The sequence below is a fragment of the Pantherophis guttatus genome, chromosome 7 (genome assembly GCF_059756535.1).
Source record: "Pantherophis guttatus breed Tessera chromosome 7, ASM5975653v1, whole genome shotgun sequence".
Lineage (NCBI taxonomy): Eukaryota > Metazoa > Chordata > Lepidosauria > Squamata > Colubridae > Pantherophis > Pantherophis guttatus.
Window position 1 is genome coordinate 44,696,535 of NC_142069.1, and position 27,625 is coordinate 44,724,159.

Here is a 27,625-nt window from a genome sequence, read left to right on the forward strand (position 1 = left end):
GATTGCTAATACTCTGATTAATTTATGGCATTCAAGTTTGTGTCTAACATGAATGCATCAACACTGAATTTCCCTTTGGCACTGATCCTTAGAGTAATCCTGCCCTTGCTGCAGTGTTCAAAAGAGCAGCTTGTGCAATGAGGCATAGTTCTTACTCTCTTAACTACCTTTCATATTTTGTTTTACAGACTAGAAAATAAGAAATAAGGCTGCATCAATCATGGCCTGGGGATTCAAGAAGGTCAGCTTCATCTGAGCAGGGAGTAAAATAGAGCTTCTCAGACCAGGCCAGTGATACTATAAATCACTTGTGGAAAAAGACACTAATTACCAAGGGAAATGATGGATTCTGTTGGTTAAACATTTTATAAGGCAATTCATGCATACACTTCAGAGACTACAAATATAAAATAATAATAAATTAAATAGTGTGCTGCCCCATTGCAATGTCCAAAATGCTAACTGCTGCTTCCGCCCTTCAGCTGAACTCAGCATAAAGTAAACCTTTGATACCAACTTTGAAAACATGACTGTAATGCCAATTGTATCTGTTGATAACAAATGCAGTTTGTCAGGCAACACAGAATAAGTTTGACTTGATGGCTACAGCACAAGCTATTAGCATCAAGACTAATGTTTGTCATTTTTAATGAATTTGGCTTCTTTTTTGTTCCCTGATTCAAAGTTCTGGACAACTCAAATATTTGCATATTTTTTCATTGTTATTTTAGTTGATCTTAACTTATTGCTCAGTTGTGGATTATAGAGAGGACTTTTTTAAAAAAAGATCAGTGAACTCTTCAAATATTCAAATTGCAACAGATGTATATGCACTTATGAACGGAGGTGATTGGATCTAACAGAGGCTCTATTTACCATAGTTCCAGATTCAATATATTCTCCTGCTTTGGATCATGAATGTTGATTGATGCAGGTAGGTAGTTCTATATATTATTAATATGTATAGAATGTAAAAAAAATACGAACATCTGGATTAATTCAATAAAGGAGATCCATTATCATCCTGGAACTGGAGATGTGAAAGGAACACTATTTTTGATTTCTACCATCAGTTAAGGCACCTAGCAACCTTGTTATATCACATCCCATGCTTTAAAGCAATAGTATTAAAGCAATATGAAAAAAGAACACCAATATCATCCATCAGCCACACAGGATTTACAGTATATGCTCACTTCCATTCATCAAACAGTTGGTAGCTACTGCTGTAGAACTGCATTGGAAAGGGTGAAGACCATTCTGCTGCCATGGACTAGCTAAAGGAATAAGAGATACCACTTGTTATTCAAGCAAGAACACAAAGGAAGGAAGATCAGCTGCATATAAATGGCTGCTTATAGCTCATCACTTTGTTCTGGCCTTGAGAAAATGATCTCCATTGTTTCACTCTATTTCCTTTTTATGTTTTTAAAATAGCCTGTCTTGTCTTTTTGCATCACTGTTGATCTAAAATAAAGCAAATGATTTTTTAAAATATATAATGTTTATCTCCAGATCTGAAGCAAGGAAAGATCTTGCTGGAAAAAGAAAAGAGAAATGGTTTTTCTGCTCACCAATTGCAAACTAACTTTGCAAATATTTGCATTAGATTTAATATGACTTTGTCGTTCTTCCTGCAAAATAGGTCAGAGGAAAAATAGGAAATGGAACTGAACAGCATAGTGTGGCTTGTTGTTAACTGTCTGTGACATTCTTGCTTGTTTAATGAAGTATTTCCAATTACAGTTTTAATGGGCACCTTGAATCCATCCTTATTGTGCTAGGGGTCAAATGACAGATGAAAGAAGCACTGAGAGGTTGGTTTCGTGCAGCTACAGTAATAAGATCAACGCTATTTTCATATAACTAAAATTTAGACGCAACTGGAAACTAGAGTGATTATGCTTTCACTCATTGAAAGAATCTAGTCTTCTAACATAAATGCTTCATCTAATTCCTGAGGGTGAGGATCTGAGCTTTGCTAATATTACCCTGATTTCTTCTTAGTTAAAATACAAACTGACCGTAATATCCATGACATTAATGTGATTACAGCAATGCACTTTATTACTGTACAACATGCTGCCTGCTTTAGCTATAATTTTTGAAACTTTCAAAGAGAATCACCTCAAGAACATCTTATATATTCTAAAGATAGGTATGATAAGTCTGGTGATAGAAAATTCTGTAGCTTTTTTAGTTGAGAGGGTAAATAATTCCTAGACGCTGTGGTCAGAGGTGAGCTTCACATAATTTAACAACTGATGCAGAACTGAAAATGTGAGCGCATGCACGCACGCTTTGCATGCACCTTCCGTGCTTGCGCACAGCTTCAAATACACAGCGATTTCATGTGTGCAGTTTCCAGCACACCTTCTCAGGCAGCTGTGGTGAGTAGAGCGGGTGAGGTGCAGAAATCAGCTGGGCTGTGTGGGCAGGGTGAGTGACCCAGAGAGTGAGATATATAGGATGGGATAGCACCAGGGCAGGTGGGCAGGCCCAGTTACTGGTACAGGAGAACCCGTCCAAAGCAGCAGCAGCCCACCTCTGACTGTGGTAGATATTTCATTAGCAAGGGCATGCACCCTTTTAGAAATCAAGATGTATTCAAGTAAAACAAATGTATTAAATCTAGGAGGCTATTTTACTGTTTTTTTAAAAAGCAAAGAATTAGATAATCTGGCTATTATGTGGGGTGAATGAGGACGCAGCAAGCCAGGCGGTGTGTAATAACAGCTCTTTTTATTAGAGTGAGAATCCAGCAACTGACCTGGGGAAACAGCTCCCCTTATATACCTTGCAGGTGTGGTGGTCAGCCAATCAGCTGATGGCTAGTAGATTCAAACTTCCCGCCAAAACTTCTATACATGACACCCCTCCCCTCCCAGAAGTCACTTGGTGTGTACATTAACATATGTAGTCACACAAGTGGCCAGGGCGTGCCCGCACTCTAGTTGTTGTGGCTCCGTTACCTGAGCCTGTGTCATCGGCAGGAGAGGACTCCGAGAGTGAAGGAGAGGAGTTGGCAAAGCCTCCCTCTCCAGGACCCTCCTCTTTGGCAATGCCTTCGGTGTCCGCTGAAGGGTAAGAGATAGGGCTGGGGCCAAGCACGTCCACGCAACCACAGGTGGACAGTGATGAGAGTAATGAGTCTTGGCTGGATCCTCGACAGCGTCGCAGAGATAAGCGCGCGCAACAGAAGAAAAGGCGTGCCCGAGATTACGCTGAGTCACTGGACCACACCCCACAGGGTATAAAAGGGAGCGTGGTGGCCAGTCAAGCCTTGTGATGAACAAAGCTGAAAGCTTCCACGCCATTCTGCATTGCCGGACTTTTTCTATAGACTTTGCTGGATTATACTTGGACTTAAATTACTCTGTAATTATTGAGCATTTTACTTTGATGTACCAGAAGTGGAGAGAAGTTATCTCTTCCCTTCGTAAGTAATAAACTCTTGGCAGGCAGCCATTAGGTTGCTGCCAAGTTCCGTTATCATAAGGAAAAGGATTTTGTTGGCTGGTTTGGTTTTTAACTCTTGGACATCTGTTGGTGTGTGTGCGTGTGGGACGGGGACAGAACACTAGTTGACCTGCACAGTTCAGTCAGAGGTGTGGCGTCGAGCGGGTTGGAGGGACCTCCCGTTTCTCCCCATTCCGCCAATGGAACCTCCTGGACTTCGCTGTGGGTGTTGCCCTCTTCGGCCGTCCGTTCCTCCTCGAGTGTGTGGCGCTGGACCCTGATTTCTGCAGCTAAGTCTTCGGTTTACATTGGGCTTGAGCTAGCTGCGGGAATCGCATTATAGTCAGGGACCGGATCATCACAGTTACAATTTAGTTCGGCGGCTATGCGTTTTCGCAATTGGTCGATGTGTCTGCGCCAAATCCTCCCGTCCCCCATATCCACTTTATATGATTTGGGACCGGTTATGTCCGTGATGGTCCCTGCTACCCAGAGGGTCCCCTCTCCATAATTCCTGGCATAGACCGGAGTCCCTCTTGTGAAACCCCGAAGCTTCCTCTCCATTTCCCTGAGACTGTCAGAGGAGTAGTTGGGGTGTAGCCTATCCAGGATGCATAGGAGCTTCCTTCCCATTAGTAGTTCCGCTGGGCTATGGCCTGTGGCGGTGCACAGTGTGGCATGTTGGGCTGTTAAGAATTTATCCACCCGTGCTTGCCAGTCCCCTGGGCCTAGTCTTGAGAGGGCTTCCTTAGTCGTTCTCACAAATCTCTCAGCCAATCCGTTACTAGCCGGATGAAATGGAGCAGAGAGTACATGCCTGATCCCCAATTCTGCCAAGTACCCCTCAAATTGTGTGGCCATGAACTGTGTGGCCCGTTGTCAGAGACCAAGGTGTCTGGTAACCCGTGGGTAGCGAATAGCTTCCTTAGCTCCATGATCACCGCGTTGATGGTAGTGGCTTTCATTAGCTTAATCTCCAGCCACTTTGAAAAAGCGTCGACTATGACCATGAATATCTCCCCATGAAAGGGGCCTGCGAAATCTATGTGGATCCTAGACCAGGGACCCTGTGGTCGCTCCCACTCCCTTACTAGTTCTGGCCTAGACTCTTGGCAGGGCTGACACTTTCCCGCCCACTCAGTGATGTTTTTGGCCACCACACATAGCTCCTAGCTAATCCCTTCATCCTCACGACCCCGGGATGCTCCTCGTGCAACAGTTTCAAAACCTTTTTCCTTAGGCACAAGGGAACAATGACCCGATCACCCCACAATAGACAGCCCCCTTGCATCGTTAACTCATCCCTTTTGTTAACAAATTGTTTGAATTCCCTGCCCTCAGTCTTTTCCAGCCACCCCCTTGTGACCCAACTCATGTCTTTCTTAAGCATGTGATCTTTGGTTGAGGCCTTCGCCACTTCTGTGGAAGTAATAGGCCCCGAATCCAAAACGTCAATAAGCAGGACTGGAACTCTGGGTGTTGGGTTTTCTATCATGTCAGCAGTGGGCATCGGCTGAGGGCGTCGGCATTGCCCATGCTTGCCCCTGGTCGGTGTACCAGGCAATAGGAGTAGGCTGCTAAAAAGATGACCCAGCGTGTCATCCTGGGTGACAGGGCAGCAGGAGTAGGCTGGTCCCCTGCCAGGAGACCCAAAGTGGGCGATGGTCCGTGATGAGGTCGAACTCCCTGCCGAACAGGTACTCGTGGAATTTTTTGACTCCCGAGATGGCTGCGAGGGCCTCCTTGTCTAGCTGGCTGTAGTTGCATTTGGCACTAGACAGGGTTCGGGAGTAATACATGATGGGTGCCTCTAGACCGTTTGGTAGTCTATGGCTCAGGACGGCTCCCACGCCAAATGGGGACGCGTCGCAGACTAGCACAAGGGGAAACATTGCGTTATATTGGATGAGGAATCTTTTGGCTGATAGGAGTTTCTTAACCGCAGCAAAGGCAGCAGCCTCAGCCTTCCCCCAAACCCATGTGGACTTTTTTGCCAACAGTCTGTGCAGGGGTTCCACTACTGTTGCCTTGTCCTTCAGGAAGATTGCGTAAAAGTTTAGGAGGCCCAGAAACGCCTGTAATTCTGCCTTGTCCTTGGGGGTGGGGGCCTCTTGGATTGCCCTGACCTTGCTCTCTGTGGGGTGAATGCCGGTTCCGTCTACCTGATACCCCAGGAATTCTACAGAAGGGACTGCTATCATGCACTTATTGTGTTTGACTCTGAGTCCTGCACTTCTGAATTTTTGTAAGACCTGCCGCAGTCTATCCCCCAGTTATTGCTCATCTTCTGCTGTGATCAGCACATCATCAAACTACAGAACCACCCCGGGCAGCCCCTGCAACAGTCACTCCATGGTGCTTTGGAAAAGTCCGGGAGCTATGCTGACTCCGAATTGGAGTCAAGTATACTTAAAGGCACTTCTGTGCGTAATGATCGTCTGTGCTTCTGCCGTGGCACTATCTACCGGTAATTGCTGGTATGCCTGTGCAAGATCAAGTTTAGCGAAGATCTTGCCAGGACCCAGGGAATGAAGTAAATGGTGTACTATTGGTACTGGGTATGCGCTCTGCTGGAGGGCCTTATTGATAGAACATTTATAGTCCGCACAGATGCGCACATATCCGTCTGGCTTTACTGGGGTCACGATCATGGTCTCATATTTTGCGTGGTTTACTGGCACCAACACCCCTTGTTTGATGAGCTTGTCCGGCTCCATGTCTATTTTTGGTTTAAGGGCGAAGGGTACCCTCCTAGGTTTTAGATGAATGGGGGCAATATTGGGGTCAAGATTGAAAGAGATAGGGGTCCCCAAGTGCTTGCTGAGTTGCTCGTCTAACATGTCCTGGAACTCCTGCATCAGGTCATCTTTCAGGGTGCTTCGCACATTTCAGACTCCGGTGAACCCCATGCCTAGAGCCTTGAACCAGTCCATCCCTAGGAGGCTTGGAAGATTTCCGCTGACCACGGTGAGGGGTAGCTTCTTCTGGTATTCTCTGTACTCGACCTGGAACTTGCTGATTTCTTCTACTGGGATGCAGTTCCCTTGGTAATCGCGTAGTCTGAGTCGTTGGTGGCGTAGTCGAAGTTTCTGCAGACTGGGTATGGCCTTCCTCAGCTTGTTCCATGACATGATGGTCAGTGGTGATCCTGTGTCGATCTCCATCCGACACTCGAGCCCCTCGATCTCCATGGTAATGTAGACTTTCTCCCCGGGGGTCAAGGATGCTTGGCCGATTCAGATGGTGCAGGTCTCGAGGCTTTCAGATTTTCCGCCCTTCCTTTAGTCCTCCAGCTTATTGGTTCTTTGCCGCTGTGCCGTCTCTGGTTGTCTGGCGGCGTTCCACGGCTTGTGGCTTACTGGTTGCGTTGATCTACAGACTCTTGCAAGGTGACCCTTCCTTTCGCATTGCCGGCAAATGGCATCTCGGAAATGGCAGGTTTGGTGCTAGTGGGACCCTCTGCAGCTCGCACAAGCTTCTTGGTGGTCCCTCCGGTCCCATCGGTACTGCTAGGTTTCGGAAAACCTCTTCCTCCAACTCCTCCTCGCTCTCGGTGTATGTTGTCTCTCGATGCACTGGCACTGGCTGGTGCGTCACCCTGTTTTGTGCTATCTTCTGTAGCTTCTCTGCCACCTTGGTTGAGGACTCTGGAGCCCTAGCTTCATCTAGCGCAATGTGAAGCGTAAAGTTGGTCTTTCCGAGCAACCGCCTCTGTAAGCGAATGTCTCTCACTCCACAGATTAGTTGCTCTAGGAGCATCTCATCTAGATCTCAGTATTCACACTGGTTTGTGGCCTTGCACAGGGCAGCAATGTTCTCGCTGATCGATTCCCCCTCCTGCTGCATCCATTGGCGGAACTCGTACCGCTGGACATATTTCGATGGCGTCGGGGCGTAGTGGTCCTTCAGCAGCGTCTGGAGTGTTTGCCACGAAATGGTGTCAACCGAGTTCGGTTCCGACAGTGCTTCTGCCGTGTCGAACACCTCGGGTCCACAATGGGTCAGGAACATGGCTTTCTTTCTGATGTCCGGCAGCCCTTGTAGATCGCTGGCCAACAGGAAACAGTCGAAGCGGGACATGTATGATCCCCAATTCTCTTTCACTGGGTTGAAAGGCGCTGGCGGCACGTAGGCAGACATCGTAGGGATTCTCCGGTGCTCCGCTCACTCGCCTGGCTGGATTCGGGTTTTCAGCTCTTCCGTGGCTTCTGGCCTCAGAATCCCATCCTCGTCGCCAATGTTATGTGGGGTGAATGAGGACGCAGCAAGCCAGGTGGTGTGTGACAACAGCTCTTTTTATTAGAGTGAGAATCCAGCAACTGACCTGGGGAAACAGCTCCCCTTATATACCTTGCAGCTGTGGCGGTCAGCCAATCAGCTGATAGCTAGTTGATTCAAACTTCCCGCCAAAACCTCTATACATAACACTGGCATTACTGGAATTAAAAGAGAAGGAATTTTGTTAGAGATGCAGAGCAATTCCAGAGGACTCTGGTGAAGATATTAGGAAAAAAATTGGAATAGGAGAGGAGGATATAAAATGCAGAATATGATAAAATATATGGAATAAATACAATATTTGTAAAAATAATAAATGTTCTAGGGCAGTGATGGCTAACCTTTTTGCCATCGCGTGCCAGGAGAGGGCAGAAGGCTTTGCACATATGCAGAGTGTCCAAAACCGCACACGGAGCACGCACTTCTGAGCCGGTAGGGAAGGTAAGTAGATTTCACCCTTGTGCTAAAGGGACTGAATTTTCTAAATTTTTGGCTTAATTATGTTTTTCAAATGTTGAACAGAATATAAATGATGCCAATGCTCCTCAAAAGAGGAGAAAAAAATCATTTGAAAAAGATTAAAACAAAACAAAACAAAATTTGCTTACAAGAGAAACATATTACAAAAAAGAAGGTGAAAAATTTGATTTATAAAAATTTGTCTACATATAATCCCCCAATTAAAACTAGAACATTTACTGACTGATGACTAAGGTAGATTTGTTGGGCTGAAAGTTAATTTGCAGTTGACTAAGACTTTGATATTGAGAATTAATGACAAAAATAATGACAAAGTACTATCCTGTAATGTCTTATGAAGAGACTAATGGGCTTTTTTTTATGAAATTTGGTGTTTGATGAGGGATTGGAATGAAGTGATTTGCCATAACTGGACAGAACATCTGAGAAAAATATAAGAATTATGCATGGCAAATTGCCAATCTTTTTTTTTAAAAATTGATGGACAATTTAAGGTTTGTTGGTATAAGGAGACAGAAGAATGGCATATGTATTTTTCTGAAAAACATAGATCCTTTTCAAGAATAGATATGAACTGGATCTTGAAAAATTTGGTTTTCTATTTTTTCTATTTCTTTTTTCTTTTTCTTTCTTTTTTACATTTTTAGCTCCCTCTTTGATTTCTTTCCTACTCTATATTACTTTGCATTAGTTTTTACCTTTTTCAAATATATATATTTTATCTGAAATGTATAAATATATAAATGTGATCTTCCTTACTATTTGGTGTGCCAGAGGGCAAAATGATAGATTGAAAGCTTATTTAGAATAATGGGGAAACTGCTTATACAGCATGTTCTGTATTCACTTCTAAACAGGCTTTTCAATAACCTAGAACAGTGATGGCTAACCTTTTTGTTGTTGTGTGCTAAAAGCGTGCGCATGTGATAGCGCGTGTATGTGCCGGCACCCATAATGCAACGTGCATGTGACGCCCCCCCTGCACGCCCTGCCCCTGTATATGCGTGCGCAACCCTTCCTATGCTCCTATGCTCCCACACACCCCCATGCATGCGTGCGTGACCCCCCCCGCGCTCCCCGTGCATGCACGTGTGACCCCCTGCAACCCCTTTTGGGCCTAGCAGGCCTCCCTGCAGCCTCCTGGGACCAAAAGCAGGCCGCGGGGGGGGGGGTGCACTGCACCTCCATGTGCTCCCCCCGTGCATGCACACATGACTCTCACCCCCTGCACATGCCCGTGCATCTCCCGCATGCACCCCACCCCTGCAAAGACCTAAAAATCAGCTGGCTGGTGGGAGATGCGCTTGCATGGAGGTGGAGCTGAGCTGGGCCGATGGCTTGCGTGCCCGCAGGGAGGGCTCTGTGTGCCACCTGTGGCACGCGTGCCATAGGTTCGCCATTACGGACCTAGAATGCCAGGAGCAAACCTATTTCAAGGATGCTTTTCAAACTGCTTTATTTTTTTCCTTATATACAACTCACCCCTCCTTCTAGTCTGGGAATTTCCAAAAATCACCTGCTTTTAAATGGAGCATTTTTAAAAAGCTAGTAAAATATATTTCAGATTTTACACTAAACTTGACGATCCATTATCTGATTTTTATTTCATCCGTACAATCTGCCTAGTGTTGAATGCCAGGATGCTCTTAATCTTCAAACATGGATTTTTGTGTTGCTTCGCAAGGTCAGTATTACGAGTCATTACTTCCTCTCATCTCCAAAGGATAGTTTACAAATGAAGAATGAATCAGCAGTTCAAAACACGTCTCATTTAGAAAAGCAGCCCTCGGGCAAGAGAATCAGACAATCTGAGCAAGATTGGAAGGCACTCGGAGACCTAATCCCACCCCTGTCCCCTTTGGGGCTAAAGAATGCAGAGGCTATAGACAGATCCTCAGTGCTTTCTTGGGGTTAGACTTTCTTTCATCAAAAGCTTATGATAGAAATTGAAGCAACACTTCAACTGGGAGGCAGATTGAAGTTAGGTGAAATTTCCCATTCTCCAGAGATCAGAAAGAAATGTCTGAGTTATGGTGGTGCCCGGCTGTCCTTTTTTTTCCCCTAACCTACCTGCCTCCCAGTTCTAGTTTCCTGAAAATCTATCACATTATTATTGTGATACCCCCACTGCTTCCTAGCCAAGAGGGTTCTTAAAGCAGCTTACATTAGTTAAAATGCAGTAAAACTAGGCAGCATAGCACTTAATTGAGTAATAAAAACAGCCCAACAGAGGCTCATAAAATCAAGTGCAAAGCACCACTTTCTATCTCAAATGAATTGCACAAATGTTAAGAATATCACTATTAAAATATGCTGTTAATACTGAAAGTTCAATACCAATTGGAAGTTATCAGCCACACAAAATTCTCCAGATACGGAAGCTTGAGAAGTTGAGAACCTTTTGCATGCTTCCCCAAAATAGTTCATTTTAATGTTTTTATTGTTCAGTTTGTATGTGCATTTTTCTCCCTTCTGCTTGCAATAATTTAGGTTGTTGATTTGATCTTTGTGGCTTGTTGTAATGTGGAATCCTAGTGGCTTGTGATTAAAAAGGAGCACCTAAATTGTTGCAATATTTTCAGGATCAGACTCAATAATATTAGTAAGAGTTAAAGGTTTAAATATATTTCCTTTTATTTACAATAGGCATTCTATATTCACTGAATATTCACAGATAGAAGCGAGGAAAAGGATGTAGGTGGCTCCTTATATATACAATGGGTGGAGCTATAAGTGGGAGTGGTGAATTATGAATACATTAAGAAGTGAAGAATAAGTTAACCCCTGATACCCCGTTCATATATTATTTACACATTAGAGAATAAGGCATTTACATCTGACAAATCCCCCTCTAAATGCCGATTCGTTATACAACACCAATTACACTCAGATTCAGGACAATACAATACATACAACTTAGAAGTTAAATATTTGTGTTGCTTAGAAGGTAAAGGCTTTGTCAATATGTCAGCTAATTGTTCTGAGGTATCACAATGCACTGCTTTAATAAATCCATCCTGAGATAATTGTCTCACATGTTTAAATTTTATATCTATATGTCTGGACCTTTGTCCAATGGCATCAGATCTAGATATTTCAATGGCTGCTTTATTATCTTCATGCATAACAAAAGGCAAAACAGGTTTTTTCCAAACATCTGAAATTAAATCATTAAACCATACAAGGTTATTTGCAGCTTTGGATAAACAAACATATTCCGCTTCTGTCGTTGAAGTGGCCACTAGTTCTTGTTTACCAGTGTACCAGTAAACTGGACAGTCATTTAAGAGAAATATATAACCAGATGTACTTTTTCTACATGAGGTGTCTCCAGCCCAGTCTGCATCTGCATAACATGTAAGCTTTGGTTCTTTATTGTCTTTAGGTTCTAATATTAAGCAAAAGTCTAGTGTACTTTTCAGATATCTTAAAATTCTTTTAACAGCTTCCCAGTGATACATTGTTGGTTTGCTGACATGTCTGGATAATAGATTGAGTGGTAAGGTGATATCTGGTCTAGTCCAATTAGATATATAAAGAAGTGAACCTATGATTGATCTATAAAATGTGTTATCCTTGAATTCGGGGGAAGATTCATCAGTATTTCTTAGAAAATCAGTTTGCATAGGAGTATCACAAGGTTTGGCATTGTTTAAATTGCATTTATTTAAAAGTTCTACAATCTTATCTCTCTGAGTAAGTTTGAATCCCCTTCTAGTCTTATTAATTTGGACACCAAGATATTTGTTTACTTTACCTAGAGATTTTAACGAGAAATGTTCATTTAGTTTGGTTACAAAGGTTTCTCTTCTCTCTTTATGTTTTCCTATGTATAAAATGTCATCCACATAAATCAATACAAATTCAATGTAATCATCATCCTTTTTGACAAAAAAGCAGTTATCAGCAGTAGTAGCGTTGAAGTCCATGGTTCTAAGTACTTTCACTAAACAATCATACCATCGTTTACCAGATTGTTTTAACCCGTATAAACTCTTGTTTAACAACCAAATTTCATTTTTGTTTGTGTATTGACTGTGAGGTGCTCTTACGTATATTTCTTTATCTAGTTTAGCGTGTAGATACGCAGTCTGTATGTCGTATTGAAATACATCAAGGTTGAGTGCTGATGGTACCACTAGAGCTGTTTTGACACTCTCTGTTCTTACTGTGGGGGAATACGTGTCAGTATAGTCCTCCGGATATTTCTGTGCATAACCTTGTGCAACTAGTCTAGCTTTGTATAGAGTATTGCCTCCCTCTAAGTTCTTAATTTTATATATCCACCTGGTACCAATAATTGTTTTATCCTTAGGTGCAATTGCAGGTGTAAATACATTTAATCCTTGTAAACTTTCCATCTCTTTTTTCATCGCTAATTCCCATTTTTCCTTTTCTTCACGAGGGAGTTTTAACACTTCCTCATATGTATTGGGTGTTGTTGGCTCACCATCCATATGCATTATGTAATCCTTGTATTTATTTGGCATTTGATTTCTGGTGTTTCTAATGGTTTTTTCAGGTTTACTATCGTTATCATGCAAATATCTTGCTTCCTTTTTTGTTAATGTGTCTGTCTTAATTTTGTGTTGGCTATTTGTCCAAATTTTGGTTTTGTTCTTATTTTTGTTGATATTTTGCTTTTCTATGATCCCTTCTTCATGAGATTTTGTACCTTTATATTTATTTGGAAATATTTCATTAAGATGTAATTTAGACCAGTTAGCCTGTTCATGGAACACAGCTGTTCTGGAGACTATAAATTTGTTATTGTTATCAATGAATCTGTACCCTTTAGTACCGGTTTCATATCCCATAAATCTGAGTCTTCTGGATACGTTTTCTCCCTTTCTTCTTAATTGTTTAGGTATGTGTACGTCTGCAGTGACTCCAAATATATGCATGTGTGCTAATTTTGGTTTTCTATTATACATCACTTCATATGGTGTCTTATTTACAATGCTGGACCATGTTCTATTTTGTGTGTAATTTGAATAATGTAAGGCTTCTGACCAGAATTGTTTGCTTAAGCCAGCATCTTCCAATGTGCATCTAATCATGGTTTGTAATGTGGAATTTTTCCTCTCTGCAATCCCGTTCTGGAACGCAGAAAATGGACTAGATGTGTAATGTAACATTCCTTTGTCTTTTAACCATTGGGAGAATTCTTTAGACATGAATTCGCATCCCCTATCTGTCATAATTTGTTTTATTTTGATGTTGTGTTGTGTTTCTATGCGTTTGTAAAATTCTTTAATTTTTTGAAATGTTTCATCTTTGTGTTTTAATGTATAAACAAACCCATAGCGGCTATAATCATCCACTATTGTCAGGAAGTAACGTTTTCTATAAGTGATTGATGGAGTTAATGGACCAACTAAGTCCATGTGTACTAAATCAAAAATTTTGTTAGTTGATCTAGTAGATTTTCTTGGCCTGGGGCTAGTTTTTAGTTTTGTAGATTTACATACTGAGCATTCCAAATAGTTTTCACAATTTTTTATTTTAACACCTTCTGCGTGTTCAGTCATTTTTTGTACTACAGGAAAACTGGCATGTCCTAACTTCCTATGTAAGATGTGAGCACACTCATCATGAATTGGCTTACCTATTTTTGGTTTTTTTTCATTGTGTGCATCTTTGTGATCATGAGATGTTTTACACTCATCATTGTCACTATTGCTAATATTTTCATCATCTACTTCAATACAATCTTCCATATTTGAGTCAATGTTATGCAACCATTTTTCCTTAGTTATCAGATAAGGTAGGCCTCCTTTAATCATCACTGTGCCTATATTTATTTTATTCTTCTCCAAAATCGCTTTTCCTTTTGAAAAAACAATGTTAATGTCAGAATCTCTACTTAGTTTTATAGCACTTAGTATGTTATGAGGTATCTCAGGTATTAGCAATACCCCCTCTATTTTTCCTAGACCAGGCAAGGTTACATTCCCTCTACCTAATACTTGCACCTTTTCTTGGTTAGCTACCTTTATTACAAATTTATCTTCTGCAAATGAAGACAATATATTTTTGTTATTAGTGGTGTGATTAGTTGCTCCAGAATCAATAAGCCAATTATTGTTCTCATTTTGCTGTATGTTAGTGTTGTCTTGTTTATTTAGCCCGTTCAGTGAGCCAGATTTTCTATCCTTTGAATTATCTCTGCCCCCTCTATTCTCTTTGTAATTTGGTGGGCTCCTATATCTATGTCTATCTATGGAAGACTGTCTATAATTGTATTTGTTTCTATATTCTGACCTATGCCTTTCTCTTGAAATTTTGGGACAGTCTCTTCTATTGTGTTCCCTGGATCCACAATTGTGGCATTTAAATGTTTCATTATATTTTTCTTGGAAAGCTACTTTCCTATATGGTTTGTGTTCTGTGTGATTGCTAGAACGATTCCTTCTTGAATTGTCTTCTGCTATCAATTTATTGGATAGACTTTCTATGGATAAATATCCTAGATTGATAGTGTCTAAATGTGACATAAAATTGTCCCATGATGAATCAAGTGAGTTGATAATAACACTTTTCATTGTTTGGTCTGAAATCACCTCCCCCCTCAAATGCAGCTCAGCTCTTATTTTGTTTAAATATATTAAATGCTCACTTATGGAAACCCCTGGTTTTACCCTAGATGAAAAGAAATCTTTAGACATCCTTGTGGTGGTAGCTACACTGTCACTGTGAAACAAATTAAACATGCATTGAATGATTTCTGAAACAGTCAGATTTGGCTTAATGCTATGATACATTGCAGGAGACACACTAGATATTATTAAGAAAAATGCTCTATGGTGTAAACAATCTATTTTTAGAGTCCAAGGTCTTTTGGGGGGACTAGTGATAAAAAATAATAAGTTTTCCTTCATAAAGACAACCTGGAGCTGTTGATACCATTCTTGCAAATTAACGCCATCAACCCTTAGCTTTGGGAAGTCACTGGGTAAATTTCCGACATTATTGTGTCCATTACTTACAACCTGAGGTAGTCCGTGGTCTCGCAAATGTAGAAAATTGCAAAACGGCATGGGGATGCTCGCAACGAGTCTGCATGGTCTCCTTGCCAGTTCATGTCTTCCCGGACCGTCTGCGTAGTTTTGCGCATGCGCGTTGTCCATTTCTTCTTTGGAGTCGTCGTGGAAGGTTCTCTCCATTGTGGCTCGCTCGTTCTGCTCCTCTTCAGATGAATCGGTCTCTGGTTCGATTTTGGGAGTCTTGACGACGGCGGCTGCTCTTCCTCTTCCCCTGAGGGCTTTGGCGCTTGCTTCGGTCTGTGGCGTAGGGCGGTACCGGCAGGGCTCTCTGGGTTCGGGCGTCGGCGTTCTTGTAGTCAGGATGGGAGCGGGCAAGTCTTGAGGCATCGGCTTGCTCGCTCGCTTCTTCGGTAGCTGTTTGTTAATTTTTAGTTTTGGCCCAAATGCAGCAAAAAGCGTTTTCATTGCTGATTTTATTTGGGAGTTTGTTGAATCATCTTCACTTTCTGATTCTGATTCTTCTGAGGAGTTTGAATCTTCTTTTTCATTTTCGTTGTTTGATAACGTTTTTCGCGCCAGAAATTTTGAATTGAGCATTTTGATTGGCTCTGCTTCGCTCACCCTGGAGGCCTGTTGAAACCAAGATGTCTGCCATTCAAAATTTCACGCGGGATCACCGTTTTTCTTCTTCGTAATGACTTTCTCTGCAGTCATATCACTCACTATTTTTGGGTCTTTAGACTTTTCATTAGTGATGTTTTTCTCTCTCGCTGCTCCGCTGTTCTTCAGCATATCTTGGAGTTTCGCGATGAGGCTTTCATCATTCTTCTGGCTCTTTAATAGTTTTAATATCTCTGACCTGAGTTCGTTATTCTCTATTTCGATTTCCTTCTGGTCATCAATTTCATCTATTATTTCTTCGTCTTCAGTGGTGTATTCTTTGGATTCTCTCGAAATTGCGTTTGTGGATTCGTTGATTATTTCTTGTTCTGTTTCCATTTCTTTGCTGTAGGTCCTGGTGTTGGGCCTATCTTTCTTAGACATTTTTAAGTTTTTTATTGAGTCAATTAACCATCCTCTGCTACCAGCTTGTTGCAATATTTTCAGGATCAGACTCAATAATATTAGTAAGAGTTAAAGGTTTAAATATATTTCCTTTTATTTACAATAGGCATTCTATATTCACTGAATATTCACAGATAGAAGCGAGGAAAAGGATGTAGGTGGCTCCTTATATATACAATGGGTGGAGCTATAAGTGGGAGTGGTGAATTATGAATACATTAAGAAGTGAAGAATAAGTTAACCCCTGATACCCCGTTCATATATTATTTACACATTAGAGAATAAGGCATTTACATCTGACATAAATGTTCAAGGGTGAAAAGAACGAAAAAAGAAAACACGAAGAAAGTATGATAGGACAAAAATGGACAGGCTCTCAGTAATTGTGTTTGGGAATGTAAGGCTGATTCATAAACCACCGTTCCTATGGAACAGTCTGCATCTGCAAGGCCCCTAGCTAGGACCAGCCAAAGCCAGAATGCTAGATAAGTCCAATATAGGTGTGGTGTGTGCGATTGAGTTTTATGGTGTCCAGATTGCTGCATCATGACTATTTTAATGTTGCATTTTTTGTTTGAATAAAAGAGGTTTTATTATATTGTTTTTGTTTTCTGTTGTTATTTGCCCAGGGCTCACATGCCAGATAGGCGGCCCTATAAATCTGCTAAATAAATAAATGGTCAGCACTTGGGAAGTACAGTTCTGACTAGCTGCTGTTGAAGGGGGTCATAGTAGCCATTACTAGCCTATCCCAAAATGGGTGCCATACTTGGTGCATTAGCCCAAGCCTACACATTGTGCACACTATCATCACCGCCATCACCTTTGCATACATGAAGACCTGTAAAACATGTTGTAATTTTATCCTAAATGAAATTTCCAGGGGTCATGTGTGCTTATTTATTGATTTGATTTTTACCTTGAAAGCCTAGTTTATTGTATTACATCTTTTCCAGACAGTTGCTTATGGTAGGAAGATGTTCAGAACACAGGCATTATGGCAGAGATGGCATATCACCTGGTCACCACCAACTGACATTCCTTGGCTGATGGGACATAGAACATGCTAGTCCTGCTGGACTAGACTGGATTGGTAGAAACAACTGGGTGAAGAATATTCTTCAGGTAACCCAGTCCCCAATCGTGTAGAGCTTTAAAAGTAACAACCAGTACCTTGAATTTCACCTGGAAAAGCACTAGTAACCCCTGCAGCCCACAGGTGTTGCATGTGCCAAATAACTGACACAATTTACAATCCATGCAGCTGCATTCTGCACCAGTTAAAGCTTCCAGATGCTCTTCAAAAGCAGCCCCATGTAGCAGGCATTGCAGATAGGAGGTAACAAGGGCACGGGCGACAATGAACAGAACCTGGAACTTTTCCTGGACATTTTCTGGAACCCCCAAGAATACAGGCTAATATAAGAAACAGTGGCCTCAAATTTTAAGACAGAATTAAATCAACTCTTTTCGTAGGTAGGACACAGTTATATTTAATTATTTAAAGTATTATTTTAGAATATCTACCATTTAATAACATTGTAGTCATATTTGTGTGCATACACTATATAATATCTTGACATAAATCCCAACTGCCAATAAGTTACTTCTGCATTCAAAATTTCATGGAGCTTAAACTGCAGCCCTATATATACATTATACAGTACATACTAAATAAGAAATCATAATAAATTCCAGAATGTATTCGAATGCATCCAAAATCAGGGTGCATTTATTCATGATTCCCCCCCCCCATTTTCTACTCTTCCATTTTTTACTCTAAGAGTTTAGAGGCAGAAATATAATATTAATTCTGTAAAGAGCTAGAGCTTCAGTTCATATATGTAATATGGTAAAAGGATCCTTGCCAGATGTAAATATATTAAGGACTGCAAATAACTTCATGTTCCAGTTCTGGATCTTTATGAGACTCGTTCTCCTTAGCAACTTTCTTTGACAGATGATCTTTAGGTTTTTTTGTTTTTTTTTCAAAGAGAACTTATGTCCTGCTACTGCTGTTACTGTTTTTGTGGAATGTATGTGGTGAAGCAGTCAAATTTAACCAACTGACAAGAATCCAATGCAATACCCAGAGAATGATATCATGCATTGTATTACCACATTGATTTGAAAACTGTCATAGTCTATTTTAAAAGCAGTATCACATTCCTTTTGCTGTGTATCATCCAGCAGTGTTCATGACAAACCATGAATAGCATTAATTGCTAGTTTCTAGGAACAGTTATGCAACATATAGTGCTCCCTGGAAACACGCCCATGTATCATATACAAGACTATTCAAATATTAGTGAAGTAAATTTTTCAAATTTCATGGTTGATAAGGCTGCTAAGTGAAGTATGTGCTTTATGTCAACAGAATATTTTATTTTTGCTTCATGACATTCCAAAATAGGGGACAGAATGAGATGTTTCATATGAATTTAAGGCACCGGTTTTGTATTATGAAAAAAAACCTCAACCACCGACTTTTTCTGCATCATGAATTTTTCATAGAGTTTGTAATGTTTACAAACCAGAAAGCCACTGGATTAGGTCGAGGGTCCAACCGACATCTATGCCATCTAAATAGTTCATTGTGGACATACTAGAAGATTACACCTATAGTTAGCCGGGTGATTTCCCTTTTTGACTGCCATTCCCAGCAGCTAGTCTAGAATACCTGCTGCCCTTGGGTTCAGCAAGTAGTAAATGTTCCTCAATAGCAAATATCCATCAAGACAAACTTCCTACATGAATTGGTCCATCTATTACATTCTTCTAAATGGATGGTCTTTGCCATGACACGTCTTATTGTTCATAAATTCCAGTTTCTGTATGCATTCAATAAAGAACTTCCTTTTACTGGCCCTGTATCTCCCTGTATTCAAGAGATGACCCTGACTTTGTGTTACAGGAAAAGGAATTATCTAAATTTGCCATTGTTTTCACAATTTTACATATCTCCATTGTTTCCATAGTCTTTTATCACTCCACAATTTTCCAAATTAAAAAAAACATTATAATTATTGTATTCTATTTGTAGTGAAGTTGCTTGATCATTTTAGCTCCTCTGCACTTTCATCAGTACTACAAAAACTCATTCATGTTATATTTTTCTTTTTATTCTTGATTCTATTGCATTTTAGTATGTTATTTGTCCATCCATTCATCCTGTTTTTCTGCTAACAAACCCTAAAGCAGCTATAATAAAGATATAAAAAGGGAGCTCAGTTGCCCAAGATAGCTTCCTCCTTCCAGTACAATTCTCATTTCATCCATGAGTTGAAACAAAACTTTAGCAGCCTTTTCAAGCAGTTTAAGCTGGAAAATTAGAAACTCCGCATTAAGCTAATATGCTTTGTAAAATGTAACAACCATAAATGTGCACTTTTCCAAATGGGTCACACTTTGTATTTGTATTGAAGCATTATAATGTTGCCAGTTTTGTTTTCATTCCCTTTCCCAGATGACATATGTCTTTCACAGTTGCCATATGCTCGTACTGTACTGACATGTTAATTGTTGTAGATGTTAGTAATCTTGTATTTCATAAATGTTCATATTTATGTCCAGATGGTAAAACCATTAGTCACATTAATTCTAATTACTGAATAATGTTGATTTCATCGCAGACTTGCGCAACTAAAAACATTCTTACGGAGGTCAGTAGCACCACTGTGGTGAATATGTGGTGTTGTAATTTTTAAAACTGAAAATAGTTTTGAGATTGTATTGTATCAACATTGTGCAATATTTACAATACTAATCTTCCTGCTGTTGCATAAACAGTCATAACATGGATTACATATATTTGGGCTGACTGGTACATTATGATACTTTTGATGTTCTCCTTCTTTCTGGTATGCAGAACATATTAAAGACAGGGATTGATGGGTTCTTCTAGTTTAATTGTCCTCCCCTCCTACCAAAGTTTACCAGCCACTGGGAGAACCATCAAGTTATGCTCTGTAACCAGGACTGGCAATGGACCTGAGGTGGGGGGGGAATTTTGACAGATGACTGGACTGATAAGGTTTGTTAAACCTTGCTCTAGTTCGGTGATCTCCAACCTTGGCCACTTTAAGACTTGTGGACTTCAACTCTCAGAATTCTGGAAGTTGAAGTCCATAAGTTTTAAAGTTGCCAAAGTTGGAGACCCCTGCTCTAGTTTGATTCATTTCTTTGCTCTATTTTTGCTCATGTCTGAAGGACAACAGTCAAGGAAGAAAGTCTCCAGACACCAGAGGGGAGGGGAGGGGACATGCCTGCACCTTTTTAAAGTAGTCAAAGATATTAAACTAAACTTAGATTCCAAAGGGTCACCTGATTAGGTGACCGACATAGACATCCCTGAAGCGCATCAAATTATATTAATACAGAATCTGTGTAAAGATAACAGAAGGAAACACTAACTCTAATCATAAAGATAATTTATGGCTGGCCTAAGAATGGGTTTTGGTTCAGATAAAGGCCATGTCATGCTCATGAGAGATAGGGGCATTTTGCACAAAAATGATTTGTCCTTGCCGTTGTCCAGAACGTTTTACTGACTTCTCTCACAGCCTGTTAGGGCCTCTGCCATCCAATACTAGATTAACCAGGCTCATTCCTGTTTAAGCTTCCTAGCTTGGACAGGATCAGCTCAGTGCTGCCACCTTCTGAGACAAACACAAGTGCTAGCCAACTAACTAAATGGGTGTAGGGATCAAATGTTAAAACTTACGAATACTTTTCAAACTCATTTTACTGTAATGACAACCAACTCATCTGCAATAGATTTCCGAATAACCTTTCCTCTTTTGCTAATGAACTATTTTAGGAATAAAAGATAAGAAAAAACAAAGTCAACAGCTGGCAACACTGTGCAGCTGACCTTGGCTGATCTCAAAAAAGCTATGCGTGGTCAGACCTAAGTTAGTATGAATTCACCAGGAAATGTTAGGGTTATATGTTGGTTTGGTTAGCTGAAAAAGGCAATAGCAAACCACTTCCTCATTGCAACCAAGAAAAAAAAGGATGTTCTTTTGAAGTCATCAGATCCTCAGCTCAAAGGAATCTTTAAAGGTACTCTACAGATATGTAGAAAAAAAAATATCTGTACACTCTACAAAAAATAAATCTTCCTCCTTGACTTGCAAATATATATGATAGTTATAGTTTCATTCTATTAAAAATATGGTGTTTGGAAAAGTCTTTCATTGTTAATCTCTCTGCTTTATTCATAGAATTTTGTTCTCATTTATATTTATATTCCATCCCCTTTGGAAAACCAGGGAATTTCTAAACTGTGAAAGATAAAGGGCAAACTTTTACAGAAGCAGGGAGGAAACATGGAGTCTCAAATTTCAAAGATTTAATTTTTCTTACAAACAAGTTCTGCTTAATTTGAGTTTTTTCCTGAAGATATTCCATTGGAATAAATGAGAGTTGCATTTAATTTTGTGTACATCCCAATAGAAAATAGTGCTGGGAATTTTTGTTTAAAAGGTGCTTTTTTAAAAGACAACTGGACTATTTTTTTTCCTTGAGGAAGAAAAAGAAGACATTTCACTTCTCATCCAATAAGTTTCATTGGTTCTGAGAATTTTATATCTCAGTCTTAAGCCTTTTCTTTTACCTCATTCAAAATTATTACAAAATCAGAACTAGGAAAATCTAAAGGTCAAGGACATTTTTATGGGTTAAAGTCAGCAAATTGCCTTTCCCTACCCAAATTCTTTGGCAGTGACACACTGTATATGCATCACCCAGAACAAAAATCATATGTCCCATCAAATTATCATTGGCAGCATTTTATTATCTGCAATATTTAAAGGCCATTGTCAAATTGCTTAAGCATTTATCAGTGGCTGTAACAATTCTTATAACATTGTTCATGAGTGCTACAGGGTTTTTTGCCTTTGTGATTTTCTTTCTGAAGATCCTTCAATCTGCCATGACACCCCAAAATAGAAGTAGCTTTAGGTGCTGATTGCAGAAAGCAATCATCCTGCCCCCAAGTCAGGGATGCACTTAAGTAGAAAACTGTTAAGTATCTGGCCTCAGATACTTCTTTTTGAAACCTTCCATTCTCCTAAACCCTTCTATGAGCTCAGAGGCTCAGTGCAGCAGTTTGATGAAGATTTCCTCTGACCAAGTACTCTAATTCAACTCCCAGAGTTGAAGTCCACAAGTCTTAAAGTTGCCAAGGTTGGAGACCCCTGTTCTAGAACATTTAACTTCAATAACTCCATAGCTGGGCAATCTGGAAATAAACTTATACACTCATCCTATTGTCCCAGAATCTTATCTGACCACTTGATAACATAGTTTCTATTGTTTTGAGGCAGGAAATATGTGAAAACCGTAATCCAAATCCTATACATAGGCTTCAGATGTTAAGAAGTCCACCCCAACCCTGCTCAAAACTGAAAGAACAGTCCCACCCATTTTGCACCATTGTCCTATCCACTGTAACCCTCAGGCTCAAAATGTTAAGGATGGTCCCAAACCACCAAAAGGTTAGTCCACTTTTTCTTGAAAGCTTTTGCCATTTCTTGATTGTCAGCCTGACTGTGTGGATTTGTTTAGATAGGCTCTGCATATTTGCTTCTTTCAGAAAAGATGCAACTCATTTAATAAGGCCTTCTGATTCATTTTTAATAAATTTAATATGCATTGCTATGCATTTTGAATGACTACTGGTTCCTTTATCCATAAATCCTGCTTGCTCTGGCATGAGCTGTCTTGCTGTTTGTTGAGGACATGAAAGCACAATGTCATTGTTAATGCCTGCAAGTCTGTCATAAGGATAGCCTCCACCCTTCTTTTCTTGCTCCACAGTACATCCAATCTGTTTTTTGTGACTTTTGCTTGACACAAGCCACACTTTTGATTCTTGGTTTTGTTTCAGTGAGGCCTCCACTGGTCCATGTTCTTGAGCTGTTGGGCTGCCTGTCTCCATTCAGAAGGAATCTTTCCCTAGAAAGCCTGATTGCATATCCCTTTGTGAAGCACATCTTTACTTACCTAAAAAAGATGATATTTTGCAACACGATAGCTACTGTTCAAGATTAGCCTGTGTTTTTCTATGGAGCCTCTTTCCATATAGTAAACAATCCATTTCAGATGAGAAAAAAATGCAGGATGCATTTTTTAGCATGACACGCTCCCCCCGCCCGCCCAAATACAGAAGCTCCCTTCATCATACTTATGTTAGGTCTGTTGCTCTAAATACAATTAAGCCTCGACTTCATCTGTCATTTCATGCTTTTGTAACATAAAATGTCTATGCTTTACCATGCTTTAATAAACTGTTATCTGGCCTTAATGTACTTGTTTCATTCAATAAATAGATTCACCTTAAGAAAAAAGCAAAACACTATAGCATCTTTATGAATTGTAATAATCCAGTTCTAGTCTTTTTGTGTTTGATCTCCAATTTCATCTTGCTCCTTTCTGGAGCTGATAGATACTGCAAGTAAGGTATCAAACATTCAGTGTTCCCCTCACACATATGTGCTAGTCGTTCCTGACTCTAGGGGACGGTGCTCATCTCTGTTTCAAAGCCGAAGAGCCAGCGCTGTCCAAAGACCTGTCCATGGTCATGTGGCTGGCATGATCAAATGCCAAAGGTGCACTGAACGCTGTTACCTTCCCACCAAAGGTGGACCCTATTTTTCTACTTGCATTTTTTTTATGGGCTTTCGAACTGCTAGGTGGCAGAAGCTGGGACAAGTAATGGGAGCTCACCCCATTACGCGGTACTAGGATTTGAACCCCTGAACTGTCGATCTTTCGATTGACAAGCTCAGCATCTTAGCCACTGAGCTGCCGCATCCTTTTAGAACCTGTATAACATGAGCACAAATAAGGCTACATCGTAGTTAATTTTTTTAAAAAATTGTTATATCTAATCCAATTTATAAACATCTGGAAAATGTTTCAGTTGTAGGACAGCTAAGCTTCACTGCTTCCTTAGGAGGTTTCCCCCTGAATTTTAATAAATCAAATATCTATGTATTTATTTATTCAATTCATTCGATATGGAACTTTAAAAAAATTTCACACTTTCACAGTTCAATCTGCTTCAACATGCCTGATAAAAAGAATTACGCATCTGGCTAATTCTAGCTGTAGCAGCATTAAATGTTCTGCTTGAGTACTTTATATTGCAAAACTACCATTACCACACCAAATCCCAGGCAAGCAAAAATTAGGCCAATCTGAAAATTGCTAAGTGCATTGAGGATGGGCAAGCTATGAGATAGGAAGCAATTGGGCAGCAAATCACTAACATGACAAAAGCACCATGTCTTTTCAAGGCACAACTTTTTGTGTAAATAACAGCTCGTTAACACTCACATATATTTGGCTGCAAGTAAATATTGCCAATTTTACTTACGAGGGCCTAGAAAAATGATCTAAGAGATTCTAAATTATTCTGCAAGCAGAATGCTTCTTGATTTATTTTTAGACCTTCTGTGTCACAACCTAATGAATAATATACATTTGCTACTTTACAGTAGTAGAAGCCTCAATGGAACCATGTTTAATATGAATGACTAAAGTCAAATATAAAACCTTCAGAGTGTAGCAAATCAGCTTAATGAAGTAAATAGCAACTCTCTTTGGCTGATAAAGATAAGCTTCATATACAGTTGGCTGAGAAAAATAATCTAAGATAGATACACACACAGTCTCTTGCATGCACGTACATCTACATACATAGTGCCTTCAAGTTATTGTTGATTCCTGGTGACCACCTGGATAAGTCCCTGCAGTTTTCTTGCAGAATTTCAGAAATGGCTTGCCCTGGGCTCTTTCCTAAGGCTGAGTGACTGGCCGAAGGTCACTCAGCTGGCTTTGTGCCTAAAATGAACTAGAACTCATGGTCTCTTGTTTCTAGTGTAGTGCCTTAGCCACTACATGACTCTTAAAAAGTACAAAGTACAAATATATATTTCTGAAATAAATAAAGTTTTTCTGTCATGTTATCTTTTGTGGTGATAGTTTTAATTGTCTAACACTTCAATCTAAAACTCAAAATGGATTTTTTGTTATTTCTCCAGGACTACTTTATAACATTTGAATTGTGTATTGCAATGCATCTTAAGATAAGAATTTCAAAGGCTATTTTGTGCTGGTGGTTTTTGAAATAAAGAGCTCTCATTTTATAGGTACTTTCAGATGAGGCTTTTATTTTGTAATCGACCTAATTTTTTCATGGACTTTTATCAAATGTAGAATATCATCAGCATTTCCCATTTTTAACTCTGCCATAACCTTTTTTTATCCTTTTTAACCACAGAAAATATGTTATGAGATAAGACAAAACAGCTACAGAGTTGAGTTTGGAGGGTGGGGTGTTTTTGTTTTTTAAGTCCTAATCAGGGGTGGGTTCTACTTACCTTTACTACCGGTTCACATCGTGCCTGTGCACTTCTGCGCATGCGCAGATCACTTCTGATGATGTCCGGGTCAGTGAGCGGAGCCTCCCGCCGATTTTACTACCGTTTCTCCTTAACCGGTCCAAGCCGGGGGCAACCCACCACTGATCCTAATGTTATGAATGGTCTATCTGGAAGCGCCTTCAGTTTGTGAAGAATTCTTGTAAGTTTTCTAGCCTCACTACTATCTCTTTTATATGATTTTGGGCCAGTAAATCAGATAATATTGCTGCTCTTTCAAGAAAGCAAAAAGCAAGGGTATTTACAAATAATGCTGAATCTTATTAGGAAATCTCATAGCTAGCAAAGAAATCAAATTTTTAAATTTTGTCTGCATTGGCTCATATTTTCATACAAGGAAGCATGTTGTCTCTTCTTTTCCCAAAGCAGCTCTGCTTTTAAATGTCTGTGGGATCATTTTGCTCTTCATGCTTATCAGGTTATTACTTACTGTTCTTCAAACTTTCCCACAAGCAGTGAAGGACCTAGATATCGCTTCCTGGTGTCAGATGATGAATTAATGGTTGCCATATTATGGGCAAGGAATCTGAGAGCAGTCCAGCCCAGAGAGCAAGATATGATTATTCTTAACACAAATGCAGACTTCAATAATTGCCCTGTGTCTGGTATAACGCAAGGGGAATCTTATATTAGTTCTATTCTGAAAGATTCCCCATTAGTTCAATGGGACCTTGCTTTAGCTAAGTGCATACCCATTCTATTTTTCCTATTTTTGAGGAAAAAAATACTTGTAACATTCTCCTTTATAGAAAGATGCAGTGGCTGGCTGGCTGCCTTACATACTACTGCACTGTTTTTCCTCCCACCACCTCATATGTAGAGGCTCTGATTTTTGCTTCTAATGAATAATACAACACAGAAGATTATAAACCAGGCTAAATAACTTCCTTGCATATTTTGCCCTTGTACAGCATACTTGGGGTTGCACTAAAAAAAGTTGACAAAATCGGGTGATAGTTTGAGAAATTAATATCCCTCTTCGACCTGATATAAAAATGACAAGACAGAGAAAGAATACAGATTTACATTTTTAAATGCACAACTTCTGAAAAATCAATGCAATTTTGGTAATAAGCTCTGCCTTTGACCTTTGGAAGTCACTATCTGTGTTGTGTGGGAATAGTGGCTTCTTGGATTCTACGAGGGCATTACAGGAGTCCAGAAACTTGTAGGCCACAGGGTTCACATCCCTGTTATAAACATTTATCTGGGATCATGTAATTCATCATTAATGAGAAGAGATAGATAGGATTATGCTGCTCTAGAAAAAGTCTATCTGATTGATTGGAGGTGCCAAGACTGGACTCTCCAAGATTTGGGATGCCCAACTGGATTCCTTCTTGCATATCAGTCTGAAAAAGGGAGAGGCATTTCATCTCAATCAACGGTAATTTCCCTGGTCTGAGTCCCATCCCTTTAAAGATTGGGGAATGCCAGACAATCCAGGCATAAAAAAAAATACAAAAGTTTTCTTCTGATGTGTGATCCAAGTGGGAAAGAAAGTTGGGCTGGCATTTTAGAAGGCAATGGGTGTCCCATTGTAGTTGGACAGACAAAACCCCCCAAACAATTCCTGAATATGTAGAGTGGGGAAATCAGATCTGGCTTATTATTTGAAATCTTCAAGTGGAAACTAAAACTGCACACTGATGTCCAGAAAAACCCTGGGAAACAAACAGAGGCAGGCCTGCTTTTCAGGGTAAAGATTTGTGTCTTTTTATTTTGGCTGCATTTTGTCCATTTTGCCAGCACAAGCTGACAAGGAATCTATTTCTAAAAGTAGGATCTGGCTTTCAAGTTCCATGTGTAAAATGTCGGATGGATGGATGGATCAACATTCTTTTGTTATTGTTGTTGCTGGTTTCTTTGAAGGTACTGCAATTACATTCCTTCCTAACAACCAAACAT